The sequence below is a fragment of the Leptonychotes weddellii genome, chromosome 2 (genome assembly GCF_054177405.1).
Source record: "Leptonychotes weddellii isolate Sample4059 chromosome 2, ASM5417740v2, whole genome shotgun sequence".
Lineage (NCBI taxonomy): Eukaryota > Metazoa > Chordata > Mammalia > Carnivora > Phocidae > Leptonychotes > Leptonychotes weddellii.
The window spans coordinates 148,554,825-148,582,045 of NC_138370.1; the positions used below are offsets into that span (position 1 = coordinate 148,554,825).

Below are 27,221 nucleotides of genomic sequence, written 5' to 3' on the forward strand. Positions count from 1 at the left end.
TTTTTTTTTAACAACTATTTAATTTTCTTTTGTATTTCTCTGCAGAATCTTTGTCACTATGGTTAAATGGGTGACAAAGTATTATTTCATAGTAATCTATGATCCTACTTGAAGAAATGTTCTAAAACTTTTTGATATTTTTGAAAAACTTCAGAAAATCAAATTCTAAATGAAGTCTTTTTGACCTTGAACTAACTTCAGGATTTTCCAAAGGGCTCCTGGAACATCTCAAAGATTTGTTTTCTCTCCTAACAGAAAGAGAGATGTTACACTAATTAGGCTTATCTGTTATGTTAAATTTAATGGGAAGCACTGTCAAAAAACTGATGCTAAATCTTCTTAGATTATATTTGCGTGGATATATGTTATTAATATAAGCATTCCTGATCTTGTATGAAATGCCTAGAAATCTGATATGTTCTGGTATAATGTTATCATAATTCTAGTTATTATCTTAAAATGTATATCAAAGAAATAAATACATTTCCTTGTCAATTGCATTATAATGAAATCTCATCAGATCTTTAACCATGGCCATTTTTAGGTCTTTTGTCATTTACAATTGTTTTATTCTGATGCTTTTGTAATAGTGTTCCTGCGAGTTCTTCATCTTCAAGGAGATTCATGGAAAGAACTTTGACAAGTACAGGTTTCTGATAACTCTTTGATCATAAACTGAATTGGATAAGAATTTCCAAAACTAATGAAAAACCTGGACCAAGCAGAGCAAATATTAATTAAACGGCACTGAATGAACTAAGGAGGATGATTATAATTTTTTTATGACTTTTTGTTTGAAACATTGCTGGTTCCTTAATGTCTTGTTTTTCCAGATTTAAGGAAACCTTTAATCTTAAGCGATCTATTACTTATAGCAGTTTGGTAAATATACCTTTGTAACAAAGATGAAGCATTTACCCTTTCTCCCTAGCTGATCCCCCAGAACTCAGAAACTCTTGAGTCCTCTTTTCATGGCAATATAGTTACTTGCATAAATTCAGTAAGAGTCTGTTGTCCTTGTTACAGGACAGAAACGGAAATATTGCTTATATTACCAAGGCTTTGGCTGGAATGTCTATTTTGAGAATGTGCATGGAATCAGATATGACCAGACAGCTTTAAGGGACTAAGGTTGACTTTATGGAGCCAACAAAGCCCCTTGGAAAACTTGGCCTGATACCTTGCTTACAGAGTTCCTGACAGCCTTACCAGGTGAGTAAGGAAGGCCACTTCCTGGCAGTCTCAGAAACCTCAGAATATTTTGGGGACCTTGAAAAGAAAGTAATTTACTCAAATCTATAGGTATTGCAGGTGAAGTCAGATGGTGAGTATGTGGCTTGGCTTTCTAGCCTTAAGAGGCTTTTAAAAGTCCAATCTGGGGCTCCTGGGTGGCTCAGTCAGTTAAGTGTCTGCCTTCAGCTCGGGTCATGATCCCAGGGTCCTAGGATAGAGCCCCGCATTGGGCTCCCTGCTCAGTGGGGAGCCTGCTTCTCCCTCTCCCTCTGCCTCTCCCCCAGCTTGTGCTCACTCTCTCTTGTGCTCTCTCTCTCGCTCACTCTCTCAAATAAAAATAAATAAAAGTCTGGGCGCCTGGGTGGCTCAGTTGGTTAAGCGACTGCCTTCGGCTCAGGTCGTGATCCTGGAGTCCCGGGATCGAGTCCCGCATCGGGCTCCCTGCTCGGCAGGTAGTCTGCTTCTCCCTCTGACCCTCCCCCCTCATGCTCTCTCTCTCAAATAAATAAGTAAAATCTTTAAAAAAAAAATAAATAAATAAAAGTCCAATCTGAGATTCCATATGAAAATTTCCAGCAAAGCAGATTTAAAAGAGCCTATAAGATAAATCACTATTCTTGCGGCACTTATATAAATAATCAGGCCAAGTTTATTGAAACTAGACTTAATTTGCAAACAAATTAGTCTTACTGTGGTTATCCTTGATAAAAGTGGGAGTGATTATAGAGAGAAAAATTATGTTTCAGTAAAACACCTTTGTGGATATAAAATTCTAGTGCTATTAATTGTCTTTGAGGTTTTGTTTTCTACCTATACACTGGACTAGATCCTGAACTCTTCTAGTTTCCTCCAATATATGGCCACAAATCTCCAAACTAACATTTTCAATTTCCTCTCACCCTTCTGATTGGTAACTATTGAAAACTAAAACCACCTTTTCCCCAAAGCCATGTAAGCTAAAGCTGAACAACCTGTTATAAACTTCAGAGAAACCACCACAACACCTCATGTATGGACAGTCTTCATGTCTGTTGCTGTGCAGCTACTCAGAGAGATCACTACAGGCATTCAAACTACAAACCAGGAGAGTCACCGCCAGCCCGTACTCCATCTGAAGATGCTTCAAGCCAGACATCTAGTAAGCTTCTCAATTGGCTGCCTTCAGAACCCAGACTCTGAGATCATAATCTGCTCCAATTACTAACCATTGTTTTTCTTTTGTTTCCACAGAACTGTCTTCTATTAAATACCTGATTGTTTGAACCACAGGTCTAACTTTGGGAGCCCCCCACATCTCTGCTTCCTGAAATGAGACACAACTATCTAAGTGAAGTGACCTACCCTCAGGACGAACAGACTAGTTCGATGAGATGGAACAATCTACCAATCCAACTTCTAGACTATGAAATTTCTTGGGGAAGTTTCAAAGGCAGGACTGAAGGGGAGCAGAATATGCCACCCCAAAATGTGCCACTTTGGCATGTGGATTATTTTGAGCTGAAGTCAGTCAAGACCCAAGACAAACTTCTACCCCCCCTCAACTACCTAAAAGAATTTTGATAGGGGGCCTGGTCCAGAAAGGGAGCTATTACCAGAAGACTTACCTGTGTGGCAGGACAACAGTTAATTACGAAACAGGCTTTTCTTATCGTCCTGTGAATTACCCTCCTCCCCTTTGAAGCCCCAGGCCACTATCCCATTCCTCAGCTGGGGATGGCATGTAAGCCTCAACTCCCTGACAGGCCCTTGAGTCTCAGATCTTTGGGGCTCTGGCATATAGGAAATTTAACTTCTTTTTGTCCTGTTAATCTGTCTTATGTCAATTTGATTATCAGACCAGCCAAAGAACATAAAAGGGGAGAAAGGAAAATTTGTCTGCCCCATACCTTTAACATGACTGTTCTTCACGTGGCAATGCGCAGTGGTCTAAAAGACTCGCCTACATCACCACAGCTAATTAAAACAAGAATAAAAAAGAATTAAAAAATTCACTCTCATTGCATCATAGTGCTCCATAGCCAAAACACCTTCCTCCTCCATCTCCCACTTAGCCAACAAAAATCTTGTAATTAAGAAGGGAGGATCCTGGGGCGCCTGGGTGGCTCAGTCGGTTAAGCATCTGCCTACGGCTCAGGTCATGATCTTTGAGTTCTGGGATCGTGCCCTGAGCTGGGCTCCTTGCTCAGTGGGGAGTTTGCTTCTCTTTCTCTCTACCTCTCTCTCTCTCCCTCTACCCCTCCCCACCCCTAGCTTGTTCCCTCTCTCTATCTCAAATTAAAATAAATAAAAGCTTTAAAAAAAAAAAAAAAGAAGGGAGGATCCTTTTCTGACACTTGTCCATATTTAATAATGGGTATAGAAATACCTGAAGAATTTTTACTTCTTTTGTTTCATCTCAAGGTTTTTAGCAAAAAACACCCAGAAAATATAGAAGAAATGCTTCTGATTCTGTTGATGTCATGGCATCTTAGTAAAAAAAGCTGTGGACCTCATTATTATGGCAGTGCCACATCTGTCCTTTTACATTTTGCAACATTTATCAGTAAAACTCGGATACCTCAATTATACTAGGAGGAACTCACTTTGACACAGCCCTATATTTTCTAGAAGAGACCAACCATTGTTATGAACAAAGGAGAGAATTCAAGAGTAACTATGGAGCTCTAAGGAAGGCAAATGGGTTGGAAGTTGACTGTGGGATTTTCCTTGAAGCTGAAAGTTTGCATAACAAACAGGCTGCTTTTACTTAGATTCTATGTTTATTTGTAGTGGTTTATGGTGGGGACAGCAGCTGATGAAGAATGTGATACCCCAGGGCGCCTGAGTGGCTCAGTCGGTTAGGCGTCTGCTTTCGGCTCAGGTCATGATCCCAGGGTCTTGGGATCCAGCCCTGCATCAGGATCCTTGCTCAGCAAGGGAGCCTGCTTCTCCTCTCCCTCTGCCCCTGCTCATGTGTGCTCTCTCTCTCTCGCTCGCTCACTCTATCTCTCAAATAAATAAAATCTATAAAAAAAAAAAAAAAGGAATGTGATGCACTTCCCTCCCCCCCACCAGGATTAGAGTGAAGCAAGTAAGTCACTCAAGTAGAGTGTAAAATTTAAAAACTCAGTAATCAAGACAAATAATACCTCAATGCAATATTTTTAAAACACAAATTTGGTACAAACACGCCCATAATGAACAAAATATCAAAACTTTGTTTTTATTTTTTTTTAAGATTTTATTTATTTATTTGGCAGAGAGAGAGACAGAGAGGGAGCACAAACAGGGGGAGCAGGAGAAGGAAAAGCAGGTTCCCCGCTGAGCAGGGAGCCCGACGTGGGGCCTGGGATCATGACCTGAGCCAAAGGCAGATGCTTAACAACTGAGCCACCCAGGCACCCCCAAAATATCAAAACTTTAAAAAAAGATAGGATCAGTATTACTAATTTTTTCTTTTGTTTCAGGTTCCAATATAACTAGGCATAACACTACTTGGCATTGCCACTGAGCAAAGAGTATAGGTAGACAGATCTGCCTTCAAAATACTTGTATTTTTTGCAAGTAAGTTTGGATAGTGGTGATCAAGGCAAATGCTAGGATGATGTCACCTCCATAATTTCCAGAATCAAGATGGCTGAGCATTGATTTTTCTAACCTCTTTTTTTGAAAATCTCCAAACACAGTCAGAACGAGAAACAGAAACACAAACCCCATCTTCAACAAGACTAGGAAATATCTGTAGCCCCAACCCACAGCACATGAAGACAAAAAGCAGGTGGAGGAACAGAAACTAAATTCGCAGAGGGGTTGGAGCACCTGGGTGGCTCAGCCCCCATGTCGGGCTCCCTACTCAGCTGGGAGTCTGCTTCTCCCTCTCCCTCTACCCCTCCCCTCCCCCAATCGTGTTTTCTCTCTCTCTTTCTTTCTCTAATAAATAAATAAAACCATTAAAAACTTTAAAAATAAATAAATTAGCAGAGCAGAAAAAGGCCAAACTTTGTTGGAGAATGCTCTTAAGAAGCAAGACAATTCACTCCAGAAAGGCTTAGCAACTGAAGCCTGTCCCCTAGAAGGCAGTGGTAGGAATGGGGCACTGAAAGCAATGAGGGGTGTCTGAAAAGAAGCAGGTAGCCCCACAAGCCTTCCTCCACTCCCATCAGTCAGGCACCCACCCCTCCCCAACTCCCACAAGTACTTTACTGGGGAGAAACAACCTGAGAGGCTTTGGGGGAGCACCAGGCAGGAAGAGGGCAGGGTGAGGCTTTAATGAAAGACTGCCTACTGAACCATGAGACTCCTCAGTCCCTTACCTCACCCTGTGGTACAGCACCACCAGCCAGGCTTCTCCTTCTCAGGCAGCAGATTAGAGGCTCTCTCCGGATAAACCAAATTGCTACAGAGAAAATGCCTACCCATACTGACATTTGGGGGACCACACCCACACCCACACCCAAGAGCTGGCTGACTACCTCCTCAATCTAAAAATAAGCCCACAAGCTAACAAGACCTGCCCACTCACACAGAGTTTCCAATCAGCTTTGCAGTGATTCATTTAAAAACCTGAACAAACATCCAAGGATCACCAGATCTTCGAGGAAAGCTTCCAACAATAAAGACAGAGGCCAAAACAAATAAACCGAAGGGGAAGAAAAAGAACTCAGCGGAAACAGATAATGCAGATGGTAGAAGAAAATTTCAAAAGGTAAATTAATTTTATCAGGGAGATAAGATTTTAATCCCATGAAATAAGAATAAAATTCTCTCAGAAGTAAGGAAAAGGAGAGAAATGAAAGGGGAGAGGGAGAAAAATTAGAAACAAAAGGGGATTTTGGAAATTAAAAATGAGGGTAAAATATAAAAGATAACAAAATTAAAGTATTAATCTGAGTTTCAACATCTAACTAAAAGAGTTCCCCAAAGAGAGGACATTGGGAACAAAATTATCAAGGAAATAGCACAAGAATATTTCCCAGAAATAAAGTCAATGGGGCACCTGGGTGGCACAGTTGGTTAAGCGTTCAACTCTTGGTTTACGCTCAGGTCGTGATCTGAGGGTTGTGAGATAGAGCCCCGCAGCAGGCTCTGTGCTCAGCGTGGAGTCTGCTTGAGATTCTTTCTCCCTCTCCCTCTACCCCTCCTGCTCATGCTCTCTCTCTCTCAAATAAATAAGTCTCTGAAAGGGAAAGAAAGAAAGAAAGGAAGGAAGGAAGGAAGGAAGGAAGGAAGGAAGGAAGGAAGGAAGGAAGGAAGGAAAGGAAAGGAAAGGAAGAAAGGAAGAAAGAAAGAAAAAGAAAGGCCAAGTCTCCAGTTTAAAAGTGCATATTGAGGGCACCTGGGTGGCTCAGTCGGTTAAATGTCTACATTCAGCTCAGGTCATGATTCCAGCGACCTGGGATTGAGTCCCTCATGGGGCTTCCTGCTCAGCAGGGAGTCTGCTTCTCCCTCTACCCCTCCCTGCTGCTCATGTGCTCTCACTCTCACTCTCTCTCACGCTCTCTCTCTCTCAAATAAATAAATAAAAATCTAAAAAAATAAAAAATAAAAACACATATTGAACATGCAATTATGGAATCATTATGTTGTACAACTAAAACTAATGTGTCGGTTGTATCTCAATTTAAAAAAGCATACTGAGTGCTCAAGATAATAAATTTAAAAAACAGCAACACTAAGACATGTCAACTTGAAATTTCAGAACACCAAAAAAAGAGATGATTCTAGAAGCTTTCAAAGAAAAAAAAATACCACAAACAGAAGATTGAGAGTTAGAATTATATTGAATTTCTCCACAACACTGAATGCTAGAAGACAATGGATCATTGTCCTCAAAATTCAAAATTCAAAAATGGTTTTTAACTTTGATATATTTAGACATGCATAGTATCACAATGTTTATCTTCTTTGCACACTTCTTTGCATGATGACATTAGAGGATACACTCCAGCAAAATAAGAGAGTAAATGACGAAAGAGTAAGTCATCAGATCAAGGAAACTGGGGAGTGCATAGATGACTGCTGTGTAGTAGGTCTAGAAAGAAATCAGTACAGATCCAAGTAGGAAGACAAATACCTCCAGGAGGGAGGTCTCCATGGGAAAGAAATGGCAATGATAGTGTGGAAAATGGAATTCACTGGCATTTTACAGAGGTCAGAGATTCAAAGAAAACTAAGCAGAGGGGGGAAAAAGGGGGCAGGTGTTAAATATCATTATTCTACACTTTCAGGCTCAGCAGTACACAATTATTACATGCTAGTGGTACTGAAAACTCTAGAAAGTTAAGGAGGAATCCCACATTTTCCTAAATACAGAAAAACTTTTATGCATAAAGATATCCTTTACAGTGGGTAATTATAAAATCAAATAGCAAAAATAATCTAGATGTCCAACCAGAGGGGAATAGTTAAATAAATTATGACATATCACTTGATGGAATTTAAATTAATAGCATTACCACATTTTCTGCATACCAAGGACTCATTTTAGAACCTACCTTGAGAGCAGCTTGTTAAATTGAAAGGAGGAATTGAGAAAAGGAGAATGAAAGTTGCTTGTGTGTTACTGTTGTGGGAAACTAAAACTAAATGCCTTATAGAGATGTCAATCAAGTAAATCCCAAAACAGGCAGCCTCAGAGCCCCATGTTGTTAGTATTTAGCATTGTATGAAGTAGGAAACTGGAGGTAAATGTTTTGGTAAACCTGTCTCTGATGGCTTTGGGAAGAAAGACACAAGGGTCAGTGATATGATCTCGAAGTGGTAGAGCCTGGAAAGAGACAGATGACTGCGGCATTGCTGACCTACTTCAAGAGTGATTCACTTTGCAATAGGAAACAAGTCAGGAAAGATCTTGGTTATAGCCAAGAACAGAGGGCTCACCTTCCTCTTTTCCCAGGACAAGATCCGCAGCCAATCAAAGAAACTGCCTTTCTACCCCAGGAGCTCCAGGCATGAGGTCCTGGCTGCTTCTGAATAGCATTAGTTAGGCAAGGAGGCAAGGATCCCTGCAAACTCTCCTGGTGACTCCAAGCCCCAGAGGCTCCAAAATCATCTGCCAGAACTCTGAGCCCTTTATGCAATAGAGCTGTTAGATGAGATCAACAGAAATGCCCCAAATGCTTGAAAAACTGATCAACTTTGGCTCTACGTTACCTCCAAACCACAAAAACACAGTATGAGAAGTACAAGAGTCTATATTACATTTTCTTAGTTAAGACTATTTTGAAACAGAAACTCCTCCAACTCCCTTCAGTGAAAAAAGAAGATTCACCATAGTGATGGAGGGGAATCTCTTGAACCCATGGGTTGGAAACATAGCTGGGAAACCAGGAATAGAAAACTGTCACAAACCAGACAAAATGCCCTTTTATTTTTTTATTTTTTTTAAAGATTTTATTTATTTATTTGAGAGAGAGAGAATGAGAGACAGAGAGCACGAGAGGGAAGAGATCAGAGGGAGAAGCAGACCCCCCGCCGAGCAGGGAGCCCGACGCAGGACTCGATCCCGGGACTCCAGGATCATGACCTGAGCCGAAGGCAGTCGCTTAACCAACTGAGCCACCCAGGCGCGCCCAAAATGCCCTTTTAGTCTATAGTCTGTCTCTCTCCCTGACTCCCTTTCTTCTTATCAACCACTTTTGACCAATATTTTGAACTCACTGGTTTAATTGTCCTTCACTGGCACCAGTCTGGCAAAAATCCCAGCCTGGATCAATCCAACATTTCATATCATCTGTAGGTGGACCTGTGTTGCTAGGGACAGCTGGAGAAAACCATACGGTGCAGATTGATATGATTGGGAACAGTATGAATTCATGGTCTCCAATATCCACTAGGCCCTTAATCCTGCCCCGGGATTCTTTGGCTCCCCTATTCTGTTCACACATCCATTCTTCACCGCTCTCCCCCACTCTTCTCCCATCTCCCATCTTGCTGCCTCTCCCTTATGAGTACCAAATCCCCTCATCTCTTACCTTAGAAAGAAAAGGAAGTAGTAGTAATAGATTATTAGAAATAATGACAGAAGAATATAATAATAATAGAAGAGAACTCTGTTAACTCTCACCAACCAACGATTCTTTGATCTTTCTCCTGTGAAATAGACAAGGCATCTCTTCCCCTATCTCTTTACCATGTTTTTCAACCTCCTCAGGGGTCTCACTCCACTGATTATCCCTGCCTTACATATTACATGCTGAAGACTCACAACCTCAGCCCTTCACCCCCTACCAACTAACACCCATTTACATTTTTAGTTTAAATTTTTAAAAGTGTGGCTTAAGCACGAACTATTTTAGACTGTGTGCTGGAGGATATTGTGGTGAACTAGACAGATGTGGTCCCTGTGAACTTTCCAGCCCAGGAGACAGACTTTGAGTAAAGAATTATAAGTCTGATTTGTGTTAATTAATGGGAAGTACAGGATGCTGTGGAAATACGTAGTAAGGAAATTTAACTTTATCTAGGAAGGCAGGTAAGGCCTTCTTGAGGAAGGTAAAATTTAAAGCTGCCACTTAAGGAATGTATAAGAATTCAATAAGAAGAAAGAGGTTTAAATTCTATCAGATTTTCATGAAACTTGACAAGTGTATTCTAAAACCGAAATGAAAAATGGGGCACCTGGCTGGCTCAGTCAGTAGAGCATGTGACTCTTGATTTTGGGGTGGTGAGTTCAGGCCCCACATTAGGTGTAAGCTTACTTGAAAACAAACAAACAAGTAAATAAATTAAAATTAAATAAATAAAATTGAAATGAGAAAGAATAAGGTTAAGAAGCACCAAAACAATCTGAAGAGGAGTAAGATGGAAGAACTTGTCCTCTGAAGACCTATCATAAAGCCATAGTAATCAAGACAATATAGTCTCAGTACAGAAATAAAATCAGAGCAATGAAACCCTCTCTATGCTTGTGCTTTCCTGCTCATCCTTCAGGACACTGTATGAATTATCACTGCCTCCAGGAAATCTCTGACAGTTCCTGCCCTCAAAATCTTGACTAGGTTCTATCTTGTGGTGCTTCCATGATAGTTCCCTGACAGTTAACACATTTACTCTAATATCTGCTTCCCCCGCTCACTATTAGGACTGAGATCATTACTCTTTTTCAGTGTTGGTCCTCAGCCTACCTGGCATTCCTTTAAGGGAAGACTTGAAGGACTACCTTAAAGGCAGTATTGAAAACAGTGTTATTCCACCCCACCCCAGCCTATCTCTTGGTACTGTTGACTTCCCATCCACTTTCCCTCATTTATTGAAGACATCAGTACTTTTGGCCATAGTCACATCCTCAAAAACCCAGCCAATTTTCTGCATTTATTATCTACAAAGACAATCCATCCAAAATTTGTCTTTGCAGTTTCCTGACATCGTCATCTTTCAATAGATTCAATCTACCTCAGCTTCTCACTTGAAGGGTCGTGAAGTCTACCTTCAAAATCATGAATTCAACCTTTCTACTGTGGACATAAAGGAATGTTACCTAAATGAGAACAAACAGAGGCTATTTTTTCAGAGCTTGCTATTGCAAAGGAGTCAGCCACAATCACTTGCTTTTGGCAGAGACTCCAGGGCAAGCAAGAAAGCTTTATAGTAAAAAAAAAAAAAAAAAAAGGCTCCAGGTATGCTCTGGTTGGTGGTTGTTGGCATGAGGAAGCTGGAGGCATCTAGCTAGAAATGAGACATCTTATGTGATTGCTTTAGGGAGCACATGTGGCTCTCTCTTGTTCTGAGTTGGAAGGGAGGTCCAATAAATAAATTAATAGGGAGACCAGCAGTCATTGACCAAGTCCTGATCATTCCATGCCCATTGCTGCAGAGGTTATGGTCAGAATTCTATTGCCATATATGGTTTGGCCATTGTCCATTTGTACATTCAGTCTTTTACTACGCATTAAGCATAACCTTCAATCTTTCCAGTACCTGTCCAATTATTCCCTCTTTGATGATTTTTCACCTTACATTTGGACTAGTTGCCATCTCTTACTGGATTTTCTTTTCTTTTCTTTTTTAAGTAGGCTCCATGCCCAGTGTGGGGCTTGAACCCACGACCCTGAGATCAAGAGTTGCATGCTCCACCAACTGAGCAGCTAGGCATCCCTTACTGGATTTTCAACTTCTCTGTACCGGATATTTTCCTTCAATATCCAAGTAAGTTGCAGTCTTTTACAACAAAACAAAACACAACAAACAAAACAAAGCAAACAATAGCCCCGCATCTGAATTCCATCTTTTCATCTACCAACCCAACACTACCCTTTGCAAGGAAACTTCTCATTTTTTCCTAATTTTTGGATCCACCAAAAGCTTCATTCCCATCTCTTTTCTGTACTTTCCCTGAGGCAGTCTTTATTCTAAAACTGATATATATCATTACCATCTTTGTATGTATCTGAATTTTACCGTTAGGTTTAACTATACAAAGTTTTAATATTTGATCCTTCGGCAGTATAAAATAAATAATTTAATTTCATTGAAGCAGGTATAAATGTATGTAGCCCTAAACAATATGGACCATGGGTTTTTTTGTTAAAATTTTACATAAATATATCTTCAAAAACTTGCTTCTTATGCATAGTTATATTTAATTTTTTTGTTTTGAAATAATTATAGAGTCACAGGAGGTCATAAAGACAGTACAGAGAGATCCTGTGAACGCTTCATCCAGTTTCCCCCAACAGTTACATTTTATATAACTATAGTGCAATATCAAAACCAGAACACTGACATTGGTACAATGTGTGTTTATAGTTTTATACCATTTTATTATGTAACCACCACTGCAATTGAAATACAGAACTATTCCATTACCACAGATGTCTCCCTGTGCTACCCCTTTATAGCCATACATACACACCCTAAAAACTCTGATAACCACTAATTTATTTTCCATTTCTATAATTTTATCAGTTGTAGAAAGCTATATAAATGGAATCATGCAGCATGTACCCTTTTGGGACTGGCTTTTCCACTCATCATAATGCCCTTGGGATCCATCTAAGTTGTTACATGTATCACCAGTTTATTTCTTTTTATTGCTAAATATTCCATGGTATGGATGTATGACAGTTTATTTAACCATTCACCTATTGAGGGACATTCTGGTGATTTATAGGTTAGGGCAATTACAAATAAGGCTGCTATGAACATTCCTGTACAGCTGATATGTGGACATTAATTTTCATTTCTTCATGATAAATGCCTAGCATGCAAGTACTGAGTTGTGTGATTAATGTATGTTTAGTTTTTAAGAAACTGCCAAATTTGTTTTCCAGTGTGGGTATACCATTGTACATTTCCATAAACAATGTATGAGCAATCTAGTTTCTCTACATTCTCGCCAACATTTGCTATTGTCACTACTTTTTGTTTGTTTATTATGTCTTTTCTAATAGATGCGTAGTTTTATCTCATTATCGCCTTAATTTTCATTTCACTAATGGCTAGAGAAGTTGAACATCTCATTTGCATCAGTATAGTATATTTTCTTTGGTAAAAAAGTCTCTTCACATCTTTTACCCTTTTTCTTTCTTTTTTTAAGATTTTATTTATCTATTTTTTTATTTAGAGAGAGCATACACACATTTTTTTAAAGATTTTATTTATTTATTTGAGAGAGAGAGAGAGACAGCACAAGCAGGGGGAGCAGGAGAGGGAGAAGCAGACTCCCCCTTGAGCAGGGAGCCCAATGTGGGGCTCGATCCCAGGACCCAGAGGTCATGACCTGAGCTGAAGCTTAACCGACTGAGCCACCTAGGCACCCCTCCTTTGGAACTTCTTTATCCAGTCTCTCGACATTGGAGTCTCCAGGCTCAGTCATTAGCCCTCTTTTCTTGACCCTCTATACATTTGTCCTCTACTTCTGTACATTCCATCCATTTCCATGGTTTCAAATACTAAATTAATTTCTTTACAAAAGACTTCTCTTGTGAGCTCCAGATCCTTATCTCTAACTCCCGCTTCAACATCTCCTCTAAGATGTCCCACATTTGGTTATCTCAAAACTTAACATTTCCAAAACCTCAGTATATCCATAGCCATCTTATAACATAAATCTAATTTTACATAACTTTCCAAGGTCCCCTATATGTTTGAGCCTTCATATATGCCACTTTTCTCTGCCCAGAATGCCTTCTCCTTTCTCTTTGCATAGTTAACTTTTCTACTCATTTGTCAAACCTCAATTTAAATGTTAATTTCCTGGGGCGCCTGGGTGGCTCAGTCGTTAAGCGTCTGCCTTCGGCTCAGGTCATGATCCCAGGGTCCTGGGATCGAGCCCCACATCGGGCTCCCTGCCCCGCGGTAAGCCTGTGTCTCCCTCTCCCACTCCCCCTGCTTGTGTTCCCTCTCTCACTGTGTCTCTGTCTGTCAAATAAATAAAATCTTTAAAATAAATAAATAAGTAAATGTAATTTCCTCAGCAATATCTTCACTAATCATCTCCAAACAGGGTTATATTCCCCTTTACTTTTTCTTCAGAGACCCTATTACAATTATAATTTAAGTATTTTGTTTATGTAATTATTAATATCCATCTCCCCCAGTGTGTGTCTTGCTCACTGTGGTATATCAAACTGTCAGCACAGTGCGTGGTGCATGACAAATGTCTAATAAATATTTGTAGAAAGAATGCATAATTTTTTTAAAAGATTTTATTTATTTATTTGAGAGAGAGTGAGCAAGAGAGAGAGAGCACAAGCAGGGGGGAGCGGCAGGCAGGGGGAGAGGGAGAAGCAGACTCCTCTGCTGGGATCATGACCTGAGCCGAAGGCAGATGCTTAACTGACTGAGCCACCCAGGTGCCCCAAGAATGCATAATTTTTAAGTGAATATTTGAGTAGCTGAATGAATAAATATTTGAATGAAACATTTCAAGAATCTTAAAAAGATTTAAAGATTTTTGTTTTATTTATTCAATTGACAGAGATACAGAGAGAGAGAGAGAGCATGAGCAAGTGGAGAGGCAGAGGGAGAGGGAAAAGCAGGCTCCCCGCTGAGCCAGGAGCCTGATGTGGGGCTTGATCCCAGGACCCGAGGATCATGACCTGAGCCGAAGGCAGATGCTTAACCATCTGAGCCACCCAGGTGCCCCAAGAATCTTAATAAGATTTATATCATTGATTCACTAATCACTCTTCTGGGACTTATCTTATGTGAACAATACTAAATACAGGCAAAGCTTTACATATAACCATATTTACTGCAGTCTTCTTATAACAAAATGTATAGATGATCCAAATATCCTACAAAAGGAAACATAAGTATATTAAAATTAAATAATTTATTTCCAACTCTAGCTGATTATCAGAATCCCCTAAGGAACTTTTCTCAATAATAGAGATTTCTGGATCTTACTCTGGACCTACAATATTAAGCTCTCTATGAATGGACACAGGAAAAAAATTCCTTAGATTCTTCTGACAATTAGCCAGGTTTTGGAACCACTGGGTTTAGTACGAAGAATATAGATTCTGAAGTAAGACTAACTTTGCTGCTTATCAGCCCTATGACCTCAGGGAAGTAAATTTTCAGACTTCCCTGAGGCACAGTCTCCTCATCTGTAAAATACCAATCCCTGGGGTGCTGAGGAATGAATAAAGTAATGTCTATAAGGTTTTGGACATGCATATTAAGTACTTTGCTATTAGTGTTAAGGTACATTGGCACTATAGAATATTCTACAGCTATCAAAAAAATCTTTCTGAAATGATTCTTATCCTCCTATGTCTTAGTCAAAGTCCTAGAAGAAAAGTTTAGTACACTCAAACTGGGTAATTTGAGGGGATTTAATAAAGGGATTATTTACAAAAGGTTAAGAGAAATCAATAAGATTACTGCAGGACTTTGGGTCAACAACGGCTATCATTCCCAGGCCTGAAAGAGAGACCCCAGAAAGGGTAGCTACGTGGAGAGAGAGAGAGGCTCTGACAGGAGCTGGGACCTTCAGTAAAGGGACAAAGCCAACCCATAGCAATCCCTCAAAGAAGGAGATAGAAATACTCTGTTCCCTATTGGCCAAATCCATATAGAAAAACCCAATAAAACCTATTGATGAAGTACTTACTGGTTCACATCCAGGGACACAAAGCAGAATGGAGAAGGGAGGGGAGTGGATTCTGACTAAAGAAGGATACGTATAATAGACATAAGTATTTCAACTGTGTAAAATATCCATAGCACTTAAGATTGTAAGTAAATACATCAACATTTTAATATTGGTTGTTTTGGGGAAGTGGGATTATGGATTACCTTTCCTTATTCTTTCTAATTTTTTGAATATTCTAAGAGTTTCAACAATAATAATAGTTAACATTTATTGAACACTTACTGGTTTTTTGTTTTTGTTTGTCTTTTTAGGATTTTACTTTTTAAGTAATCTCTACATCCAATGTGGGACTTGAACTTACAACCACAAGATCAAGAGTTACATGCTCTACTGACTGAGCCAGCCAGGCGCTCCTGAGCACTTATTGTTGTATGCGCATATGTGTATTAATACATATCATCTTTTCAACAACCGCATAAGTTCGGTACTGTTAACTATCCTCATTGACAGATGAAGAAATCGTGGCTAAAAGTGACTTGTTAGAAGTTAAACATCCACAGCAAATAAACTATGGAGCCATGATTTAAACATTATCATTCTGTTCTAGAGTCCGTGCTCACAGTAGAAAACAAGAAAGACTTTTACAAAGAAAAAAATGAATAAGCTTTGTTTTTGTTTTGTTTTTTTTAGTGCGTGCACATATGAGAGGGGGTTGGGATGGGGAGAGGGAATCTCCAGTGGACTCTCCAGCAGACTCCAATGTGAGCGAGGAGCCCAACATGGGGCTCAATCTCATGACCCTGAGATCATGACCTGATTCCCAAACCATAAGTCTGTCACTTAACTGACTGAGCCACCCAAGTGACCCTGAATAAGCTTTTTTTTTTAAAGATTTTATTTATTTATTTTTCAGAGAGAGAGAATGAGAGAGAGAGAGCACAAGCAGGGGGAGCAGCAGGCTGAGGGAGAAGAGGGTTCCCCGCTGAGCAAGGAGCCTGATGTGGGGCTTGATCCTGGGGCTCTGGGACCACGACCTGAGCCAAAGGCAGATGCTTAACAAACTAAGCCACCCACAGGACCCTGAATGAGCTTTGTTTTAAAGATAAACATTTATAGTACTTTTTCCTGCTATTCAATTAAAATTAAAAATATAATACATGTAACACCCATCCTATATATACTATATAATATTAATAAGCAGTTTAGTATATATAGTATAGTATAATAAACATAGTAATGTATAATAAAATAATAAGATTTATATATTTGATTCACTAATATCACTTCTTCTTTCTTAGTAATAAAATCTCTGATTTTCATCTGGGCATGGGGCCAGCCAGAATAATGACTACATTTTCCAAATCCCCATATAACTAGGTGTGGTCATCTCTAAATTCTAGACAATGAGATGTAAAGTAGAAGTTATGTGTGCAACATCTACAAAGTATCTTCGAAGGGAGGGAATAAGCACTTCTCCCCTTTGTCCTTTCTATTGGCTGGAATGAGGATATGATGATTGGAGGCTAAGCAGCCATTCTGGATCATGAGGTTAAAACCACATCTTAAGTTTGACTAAGCAGCAATGTAAGAAGAATTTTTACTAAAGAAATAAGTGTTGGGGAAGATGTTGAGAAAAAGGAACCCTCATGCACTATTGATGGGAATGCAAACTGGTGCAGCCACTGTGGAAAACAGAATGGTGGTTTCTCAAAAAGTTAAAAATAGAACTACCCTACAATACAGTAATCACACTACTTGGTACCTACCAAAAAAAATACAAAAACACTAATTCAAAGAAATACATGCACCCCTATGTTTATAGCAGCATTATTTACAATAGCCAAATTATGGACACAGCCCTAATGTCCATTAATAGATGAATGGATAATGAAGATGTGGTATATAAATATAATGGAATATTATTCAGCCATTAAAAAAAAGAATGAAATCTTGGCATTTGCCATGACATGGATGGAGCTAGAGAGTACAATGCTAAGTGAAATAAGTCAGTCAAAGAAAGCAAATTCCATTTGATTTCACTCATACCTGGAATTTAAGAAACAAGCAAAGGGGGAAAATAGAGAGACAAAGAAACAGACTTATAGAGAACAAACTGATGGTTACCACAGGGGAAGAGGGTTGGGGGATGGGTGAAATAGGGGATGGGGATTAAGGAGTGCACTTGTCATGATGAGCACAGGGTGATGTATGGAATTGTTGAATTACTATACTGCACACCTGAAACTAATGTAACAATCAGTGGTTATGTTAACTAACTGGAATTAAAATAAAAAATTTTTTAAAAGTTCTCTTTGAACAGATGGCACAATTAATTCTAGTCTTTGAAATATATTTACTTATATAATTATTAAAATGTTGAATATTCCTGGAGTCTAGAGATTATAAGAGCAGGCACATCAAAATCCTCTGTGAAGTTTTAATTATTTCATTATAAAATATTGCAGACATAAAGTAAGGTACAAATCATAATATAAAGAGAAACCATGTCCCCCTACTCAGCTTAAGAAATAAAATATTACAGTGTTAAAACCCTCGGAGCGTTCTTCCCTATTTTTAGTTCTTTCCACTCTACAAAAGGCAACCTCTCTCCTGAAATTAATGATTATCATTCCCATGTACATCTTTATATTTTTACTACATGTACATATGATTCTGAAGAATAATTGTTATTGTTTCTGCCTACTTTTAAGCTGTATATGATTTATATAAATGAAACAAATGTCTTGGATTTTTCTGCAATTTGGGGGGTGCTTATTATAATGTTTTTGAGATATATTCATGTTGGTTCATGTGTATATGAACTATACTTCATGCCACTTACCTGTATTTCTAAAAACCCTAGCATCTCATAACTAAATTATAGTGATAGAAATCAGAAGAGTGGTTGCCTCTGGTAGGCTGGAGCAGACTGGACTGGACATAAGGGAATTTGAGGATGAATGAAATGTTCTATAGCTTGTTTTGGATAGTGGTTACTGAGTGTATGTAATTGTTAAAATTTATTGAACTGAACATTTAAGATCTATGCATTTCATTGTATGCTAACTTTATCTCCATAAAATAATTAAAAGCCAACAAGTGAAAACAACAAAAAGGAACTCTAGTCTCAGGCATTCTAATTTAGTAGGTCTGTGCTGGGGATAAACATATATTTTTTTTTACAAAGTTCTAAATAATTCTGAGGGGCACCCTCAACTGAGCACAACTGCCCTAGAATGACACAAAATTGGGGCAGGAATTAGGAAGAAGAGTCATCTGTCAAAGATCTAGGAAACATCTCATGGTCTTGTATGACCTCCCTAGATTTCTGAGAGACGTCTAATATGACCTCCGTAGGCTTCTTATAGTACAGTTGGCAAGTTTTACAAGAGCAGAAACAGCAATGTTTGACCCCAAAGCAAGCATTAATGGCAGCTAGGCCTAACTGTAATACTGCTAAGATTTTTACAACTTAGTAAAGGACAACTAAATTGATTTTTTTAATTAATTAATTAATTTATTTATTTATTTATTTATTTTAAAGTAATCTCTACACCCAATGTGGGACTTCAACCTACAATCCCAAAATCAAGAGCTTCATGCTCTTCTGCCTAAGCTAGCCAGGCGCCCCACAACTTAATTGAATTTAATTCTTTCTCACACACTGGTGGAGGCACAACTAGGAATATATCTACACCTTACATATTTAGGTGCTATGCCTCTTCAGATTATCTAGTTTCCCCCTCACCCCTTTTTTAAGTCTTATCTTTGTTCCCCTATCTCATGTTCCTTTCAGAGCCAAATCAAGGAAGGGATCTCTCAGTTCACTCTTTGTTTACAACTTGATTTTTTTTTTTAAGTATAATTTTCAGTGGATATTTTGAGAAGCCCTTTTGTGCAGAGTACCATTTTAAAGATAATGTGCCTAACTTCTCATAAATTCAGGGAGCGGTACCTCTCCAAAGACGCCAATTGAGGGATTAAATTCAACTTAAGTTGGATGCACTCTCTGAAGAGGCCCCTAATGTGACATTTCTTGTGTGCATTTTGCCCATGTCTTGGCCAGAGTTTTCTGCCTCCTATCTCTCATGTTCCCACTTCATTATTGAAAATCCTCTTCAAATTTCAACTCTCCTATAATAGGTAAATGTGAAGATTCTCACTTCACTCAAAATAGCTGCCCAATGAACAACTGATTAAATTGAAATCTATTTATATTCCCATTGTAAAAAACATTTTTTTCTCAGTGTAAAAGCGACGTATGTGTGCATCAATTAGGAGTCTATTATTGTAAGCGACATATTGGCTAACTTAAGCAAAAAAAAAAAATTTATCTGAAATGTATCAGAGTAGTTCACAAAATCAAAGAAAATACTAAAGATCTGAGAAGCTGGGTGGAAGGGCATGGCCAGGAATCTGAAAGTAATGACCAGCCTTCACGGGCTGCCTTTCCACAAATATTCACTGACCTCCAACTACATGTCTGGCACCACCTGGGGCCCACTTCAATCAGACATGGGAGGGGAAAAAGGGGGAGAATCAAGCAAGGCTTTACCAATGAAAATTTGCTGGAAACAGGTCTGAGAGTTTCCCATGTGGCCAAGAGAGAAAACAGCACAGGTAAACATACAAAGATACCAAAAAGGACGGATGGCTAGTAAGAAGAGGGAAAATGGCAAAGAAGGCAGGGAAGGGTACCAGAGGACTTTATGTCTAGTCCCCAAAACTGAAGTGGAACTGGGGGTATAGACGTGGGGGGTGAGGAGCAGGGGGAGTAGTTTGGTCTAGATTACACCCAGACAGGGTCGACTGATGAGAATGCCAACTACACCAGAACCACCTAAGAATGTGACATTAAAATCAAGTGGGATTTGGCCTGAGACTAGCTGGGTGATGAGAGGATTTCAAATAGGTTTCAGAAAGATCCAGAAGTCTGATATAAATTTGGAGAGTAAAAAGCGAAATGATCAAAATGCTTGGACAGCAAGAACAAGAATGTTCTGGGTGAACACCAGAGATAGGAGCTTAATACTCATAGGTAAACTATGTGTGAGAGAGCCAGCTCTACTTTAAGAGCTAGGGATGTTGTTGTCACATTTATTCACAAAATATTTAGACTTAATCATAGGTAATTAGGAAGAAGAAAGGAGGAAAATGAGATACCAATACATGCAGTATTTACTAATGCCAGGCCTTGTTTCAGGAACTTTACACACATTATATAATTTAATCCTCAAAATAATCTTATGAGATAGATGCTATTATTTTCTCTCTTTTATAGGAGAGGAAACTAAAGGCCAAAAATGCTTAGTAGCTAGTAAAATATGGAACCAGAGTTTGCTGACCTTAAAACTCAGACTCTAACTCACTATAATGTGTGACTTGAATCAGGAGACCATAATCAGATTTGAATGTAGAAAGATCCCTCTGGTGACAGCTAAAAGGAATTCAGGAGCGTAAGGGTACAGCAGTTGTCAAGAAGGTAAGCAGGGCAGTGTGAATGATGAGTGAGGGCTGGAAGACTAGACTATTGTGGGAGTCTGGATAAGAGATGTTGAGGATCAGAGCCATGGTGGTTGCAGAAGGGAGGAAAAACAGAGCACAGATTAAAAGGAAACAAAAGGAAGTAGAATTATTTGGATTTGGTGACCAAAATCCTGGCCCTGGGGACATGCCATGGGGACAGGGGCTGGCTCTGTGCTCCATGTGTATGTGAAGAACGAAGTGTTGGGATTCTGGGTCTGTGGTGATTTGGGTCAACTACAGTAAAAGCCAAAGAGACGTCTCATTTTGTTGTCAACCTTTGTATGTGTGGGGTACAGGAAGTGGGTAGGGAGTTTGTGGAGAGCCGCTGTTGAGGTTCTGGGAGGACAGGTAGTGGTGACACGTCCTTGGGCACAGGCCCAGACAAACACCGTGCTGAGCCTCCAGGGTCCTCCTGCTACGGTGGTAGACGAGGGAGCTGTGGCAGGAGTAGCATCCTCCCAGTCTCAAAGGTAGACATTTGAGCTCCAGTCCCCAAGGTTCCTCAGCAAGTTCAGGGCTCAGGCTGACCACTCGCCATGGCTGACCCACTAATGGAACAGACTCTCTGGTTTCTTTGAGGTCATTAATCACAGGCCTGAGTAAATGCCTGGGGTTAGTGGATTTATCATGAGTAAAGAAACTCTTGGAAGAAGATAACCTGTCCCTTAACCACAAAATGGAGACTCCAGCTATTTAATCAGAATAGTGAGGGGGGGGGGAGGTGGAAATATGACCTGATGTGTAACAGCACAGCAACTAAACATTTTAGGTAGAGGGAACAGCATGCACAAAGTTCAGGGGGCAAGGAAAAACACCGATTTGAAATGGATTACACAAACAACTTCTGCTATTTCCACAAGCAAGCTAGCTGCTCTTCCTCTTGTATTGTTTCTCATAGCAAATGAGTGAAGTGTAAAGTTAGAGGAGTGATGACAGAAAAAAATTAAAAAGTTTAAGAAGGACTATCATTTGAGGTCTTCTAAGCCATGTTACTCTTTGTTCACTGTCATCCATTGATTTTGGAAAATTCTGAGTCATTATCTCATTGGATATTCCATTTCATTCTATTCTCTGCTTCTGAATCAGTATTAGGAATATATTAGATCTTCTTGCTCCATGTCTCTTTCTATATTTTTCATTTCTTTATCTCTGTATACTATATTCTATGTATTCTCCCCGTATCAATTTTTCAATTCTTTCACTCTCTTTAGCTACTTTAATCAACTGTTAAGCCTAACCATAATTTTAAAAATTTCAACGATTACATTTTCCTTTTTGGAATTTATATTTGTGAAGAAATGCTATTTCTCTTCTCCTTCTTGGAGGAAAGAGTGTTTTCAAAGCTCTGGTCTTTTTTCAATGTCTGTTTTTTGTTCTGAAGTTTTCAATTCCTTCTGAGGTATGTCTTAATATATACTTATTTTAAGAATATATCATTAAGTATATATTAAATGATTATATTTTATACACTCTACTGAATAGGTATCTGCCATCCTTGGGTGCCTCATTTTGCTGATTATTGTGTCTTTATTGATGGAGGCTAGAGTTTCCCTCTATGTTTTGAAATTTCTATTTGGTAACTTCATGTTCAGCTAGGCTTTATCTTCTGGAATCTTGTGAAGTCTGAGTTAAGAGTATGTCTCTCCAGAGAAGTTTTTACTGACACCAAGCCACTTTTTTTTGGTCAGCTTTACTGAGGTATAATTTACATTCAATAAAATTCACTAACTTAAAGTGTGCAATTCAATGAGTTTTGATAAATGTAAACAGTCATGGAACTGCAACCGTAATTAAGATATAGAATATTTCTATCATCCTAAAAAGTTTCTTTGTGCCTCCTTGTAGTTAATCCTCTTCTGTCATCCCAGGCAATCACTGATTTGCTTTATATCATTACATTTTTGATTCCTATAGAATTTCATATTAAATGGAATCATACAATATGTAGTCTTGTTTCTGATCCTTTCATTTGGCATAATTCTTCTGATATTCTTCTATGTTTAGTGTATCAGTGATTTACTCATTTTATTGATATACCACAATTAATTTAACTATTCACTAATCAGTGGACGTTTAGGTTCCTTTCAGGTTTGACTACTATGAATAAAGCTGCTATGAATATTTGTATACAAGCGTTTATATAGACTTTTGTTGTCACCTTTCTTGCATAAACACCTAGAAGTGGGGTTCCTGGCTTATATGTTAAATATATGTTTACCTTTATAAGAAATTGTCAAACTTTTCCAAAGTTGCTATTTGGAAACTGCCAAGCTTTTCCAATATGAGCATTGGCACTCCCATCAGCAATATATCAGAGTTCAGTTGGTCAACATTCTATCACTTGGTATTATCAGTCTTTAATTTTAGCCAATCTAGTATAATGATATCTCATTAAGATCTTAATTTGCAATAAATTAAAAAAATTTTTTTTAATTATTAAAAAAAAAGGGGCGCCTGGGTGGCTCAGTTGTTAAGCGTCTGCCTTTAGCTCAGGGTCCTGGGATCGAGCCCCGTGTCGGGCTCCCTGCTCTGCTGGAAGCCTGCTTCTCCCTCTCCCACTCCCCCTGCTTGTGTTCCCTCTCTCGCTGTCTCTCTCTCTGTCAAATAAATTAAAAAATTTTTTAAAAAATTATGAAAGATCTTAATTTGCTTTTCCCTAATGATTAATGATGTTAAGCATATTTTCATATGTGTATTGGTCATCATATACATTTTTTTCATGAACTGCCAGTTCACACATTTTGCCTATCTTTTTTTAATCACACTGCTAGTCTTCTTTTTATTGAGTTGTAAGAGTTTTTTAAAAATATTCTAGAGGTGCCTCGGTGGCTCAGTCAGTTTAGTGTCCAACTCTTGATTTCAGCTCGGGTCATGGTCTCTGGGTTGTCCCTCTCCCTCTGCTCCTCCCCCTACTCATGTGTTCTCTCTCTCTAAAATAAATAAATAAATAAAATCTTTTAAAAAATATATTCTAGGGGTGCCTGGGTGGCTCAGTCGTTAAGCGTCTGCCTTCAGCTCGGGTTGTGATCCCAGGGTCTTGGGATCGAGCCCCGCATTGGGCTCACTGCTAGGTGGGAGGCCTGCTTCTCCCTCTCCCACTCCCCCCGCTTGTGTTTCCTCTCTTGCCGTCTCTCTGTCAAAAAAATAAATAAAAATCTTTAAAAAATATATATATATATATATTCTAGATACAAGTTCTCTATCAGATATGTTTTGCAAATATTTTCTCTCAGTATGTGGTCTGTCTTTTCATTTTCATAAGTGTTTTTCAAAGAGCAATCATTTTAATTTTTATGAAAAAATTTTTTTCTTTCATGGGTTGTGCTTTCTGTGGCCTATGGACATGGAGCCTACTTAAATAAATAAGTAAATTAAATTTATATAAAAATGCAAAGGACCCAGAATAGCCCAAAACAATCTTATTAAAAAAAACAAAATTGGAAGAATGTATGCAACCTGATTATAAGATTTACTATAAAGCTATAGTAATCAAGAGAGTGTGATATTGGCATAGGATTGACATGTAGATCAATAGAACAGAATAGAAAGTCCAGGGATAGACCCACATATATATGGTCAATGTCCCAAGATAATTTAATGGGAGACAGGATAATCTTTTCAACAAATGGTGTTGGAACAGTTGGATATCCATAAGCAAAAATAAAGGTTTATCCTTATCTCATATCATACAAAAATTTTAACTTGAAATGAAGCATAGACCTAAACCTAAATTTTTCTAAAAGCAAAGTTGGGTTGGGAAAAGAATTCTTACATAGGCTACCAATGTGGGGCTTGAACTCACCACCCTGAAATCAAGACCTGAGCTGAGATCAAGAGTCACATGCTTAACCAACTGAGCCACCCAGGCGCCCTTATATAAATTTTAAAACCTGCTTGTCAGTTTATACAAAAAGTTTGCTGAGATTTTACTTGGTATTACATTGAATCTATAGATCAATTTGGGGAGAATTAACATCTTAACAATATTGAGTTTTCTGATCCATTAATGCAGTATCTCTATTTACTTAGGTAGTCAATTTTTCTCAGAACAGTTTTGTAATTTTCAGTGTATAGGTCTTGCACATACTTTGTTAAATTTATCCCTAAGTATTTCATGCTTTTTGTTTTTGTTTTTTTAAAGATTTTATTTATTTATTTGTCAGAGAGGGGCACCTGGGTGGCTCAGTTGGTTAAGCGACTGCCTTCGGCTCAGGTCATGATCCTGGAGTCCCGGGATCGAGTCCCGCATCGGGCTCCCTGCTCAGCAGGGAGTCTGCTTCTCCCTCTGACCCTCCTCCCTCTCATGCTCTCTGTCTCTCATTCTCTCTCTTGCAAATAAATAAAATCTTAAAAAACAAAATTAAAGTATTTATTTGTCAGAGAGAGAGAAAGCACAAGCAGGGGGAGCAGCCGGGAGAGGGAAAAGCAGGCTTCCTGCTGAGCAGGGAGCCTGATGCGGGCTCAAACCCAGGACCCTGGGATCGTGACCTGAGCCAAGGGTAGATAATTAACTGACTGAGCCACCCAGGCATCCCTCATGCTTTTTGGTTCTATTGTAAATGGTGTTTAAATTTTTTAATTTCCAATTGTTCATTGTTAATAAGAAATACAACTGATTTTTGTGTATTGACCTTCTATCCTGAAAATTTGTTGAAATCACTTATAGAACTAGGACTTTTTTGTAGATTCCTTAGGATTTTGTATACAGATGATTGTGTCATCCACAGATCACTATTTTTTTTTAAGATTTATTTATTTATTTGAGAGAGAGAGAGAGCGCGCACGCGCATGCACAAGTGATCTGGGGGAGGGGCAGAGGGAAAGAATCCTGAAGAAGACTGTGCTGAGCAGAGTCAGATGGGGGGGGGGGGTTGCTGAAATCTTGACCTGAGCCAAAACAGAGTTGGCCGCCTGGCTGATTGCCACGCAGGCGCCCCCACAGACCACTTTTTATGTGAAATTCTAACTGGGAGTTCCCAGACTGACACTAATACACCGATGATATACATTCAAACTCGAAATCTAAGTGTGGACAGGTTAGGTTAGTAGCTATAAATTCAAATAGAATACTTCCTTTTTACTGTCTAGATCCCAGGCCCCCATAGACAAGCTTTCTTGTCCTTTCCCTATTCCAGGAAGCAGTTTTTCTTAGTACACCTGTCACTTAGAGTAGCCTTTCAAAGTGTTGACTTCAATAAGGGGATTTTATTCCAGCTTCCTACCTCATGAGATGTCACAGCCTTGTTAAGACCTAAGGTAGCCGGGTGATGGGTATTAAGGGGGGCACATGTTGTGATGAGCACTGGGTGTTATACACAACTAGCGAATCATTGAACACTACATCAAAAACAAATGATGTACTCTATGGTGGCTAACTGAACGTAATAAAACAAAAAGAAAAACAACCCCCGTAAGCCCCAGTGTTATCAAGATAGGGAAACCCCATCTAACCTTGGTCCAAGGGTACCTGAGTGAGAACTCACTTGCCTACTGCTCTGGTTTTACCTTCTTTGTTTTTGGCTCTTCAGTATCAGTTACCCATTACTGTAACTGAACTAATGTGTCTCTTCATTTGGCTGGTCCTGATTTGTATCCTTTATAACAGAACAGTTCTTGTAAGTCTAGCACTCTCCTGAGTTCTAGAAGTCATACTAATGAATTACTATGCTTGGTTGGGAGAGGGGGTCGTGGGAACCCTCCCAGATTCGTAGCTAGTTGGTCACAAGAGCAGGTGGCTGGAGGACGCCACTTGCAGCTGACATGCACTTTAGAAAGTGGGGCAATCTTGTTGGAGATTGTGCCCTTTAACCTGTGGATTCTGACAGCAACTCTAGATAGTTAAAGTTAGAATAGAATTGTATTGCCGCACACCAGCTGGTGTCAGAATTCAAGGGTAGTCCCGGAGACTCCATCTCTTGACACAAGCAGCAGCAAGTCTGCAAAGGCACATTGCATACAGGGATGGGAGGAATCTGTGGCCATTACACAAGTTTATTACACCTACTTTCTTGCTAGCTTAGCTCTTCATTTAAAAGAATGTTTGTTATATTTTATCCAGCATTCCTAGATGTTTTGTAGGGAGGTTTTCCCAGTTATCAGTTCACAATATTGCCAGATAAAGAAGCTCTCTGTATTACTTACCATACATATCAAGTGGGTAGTTAGAGGCTAAAGAGGAAAGGCTAAAAGGAAAAACCTTGCCAGTAGCACAGAAAGATCCATTTGAGAGAAATCTAGACAATAGAGAAGATGATGGGATGGGATAGGCAGCACCAGTTAAACGTGTGAAAACAATGAATTATCTAGGAGGCTGGGGTAGGGTATTGACTTTGAGCTAAAATATATATATATTATATATATATAATATATATAATACATATACATATATATGTTATATATATACATATATATATATAATATAGTAGAAATCCAGCAGAAACAA

The 27,221-nt window shown here is 39.0% G+C and overlaps 1 long non-coding RNA gene across 4 annotated transcripts in view; it reads right to left on the reverse strand.

Annotated features, from left to right (window-relative positions):
• LOC145720285 (uncharacterized) overlaps positions 1 to 5,729 on the reverse strand; it is a 39,598-nt gene extending 33,869 nt beyond the window's left edge. For 3 of the 4 annotated variants that reach the window (XR_014143205.1, XR_014143204.1, XR_014143202.1), the window contains exon 1: positions 5,526 to 5,729. This is a non-coding gene — a long non-coding RNA (uncharacterized LOC145720285). Of the gene's footprint in view, positions 1 to 3,119; positions 3,187 to 5,525 lie in introns of all 4 variants that reach the window. The other variant, XR_014143203.1, reaches the window with a different exon arrangement.
• Between the last annotated feature and the right edge of the window lie 21,492 nt (positions 5,730 to 27,221).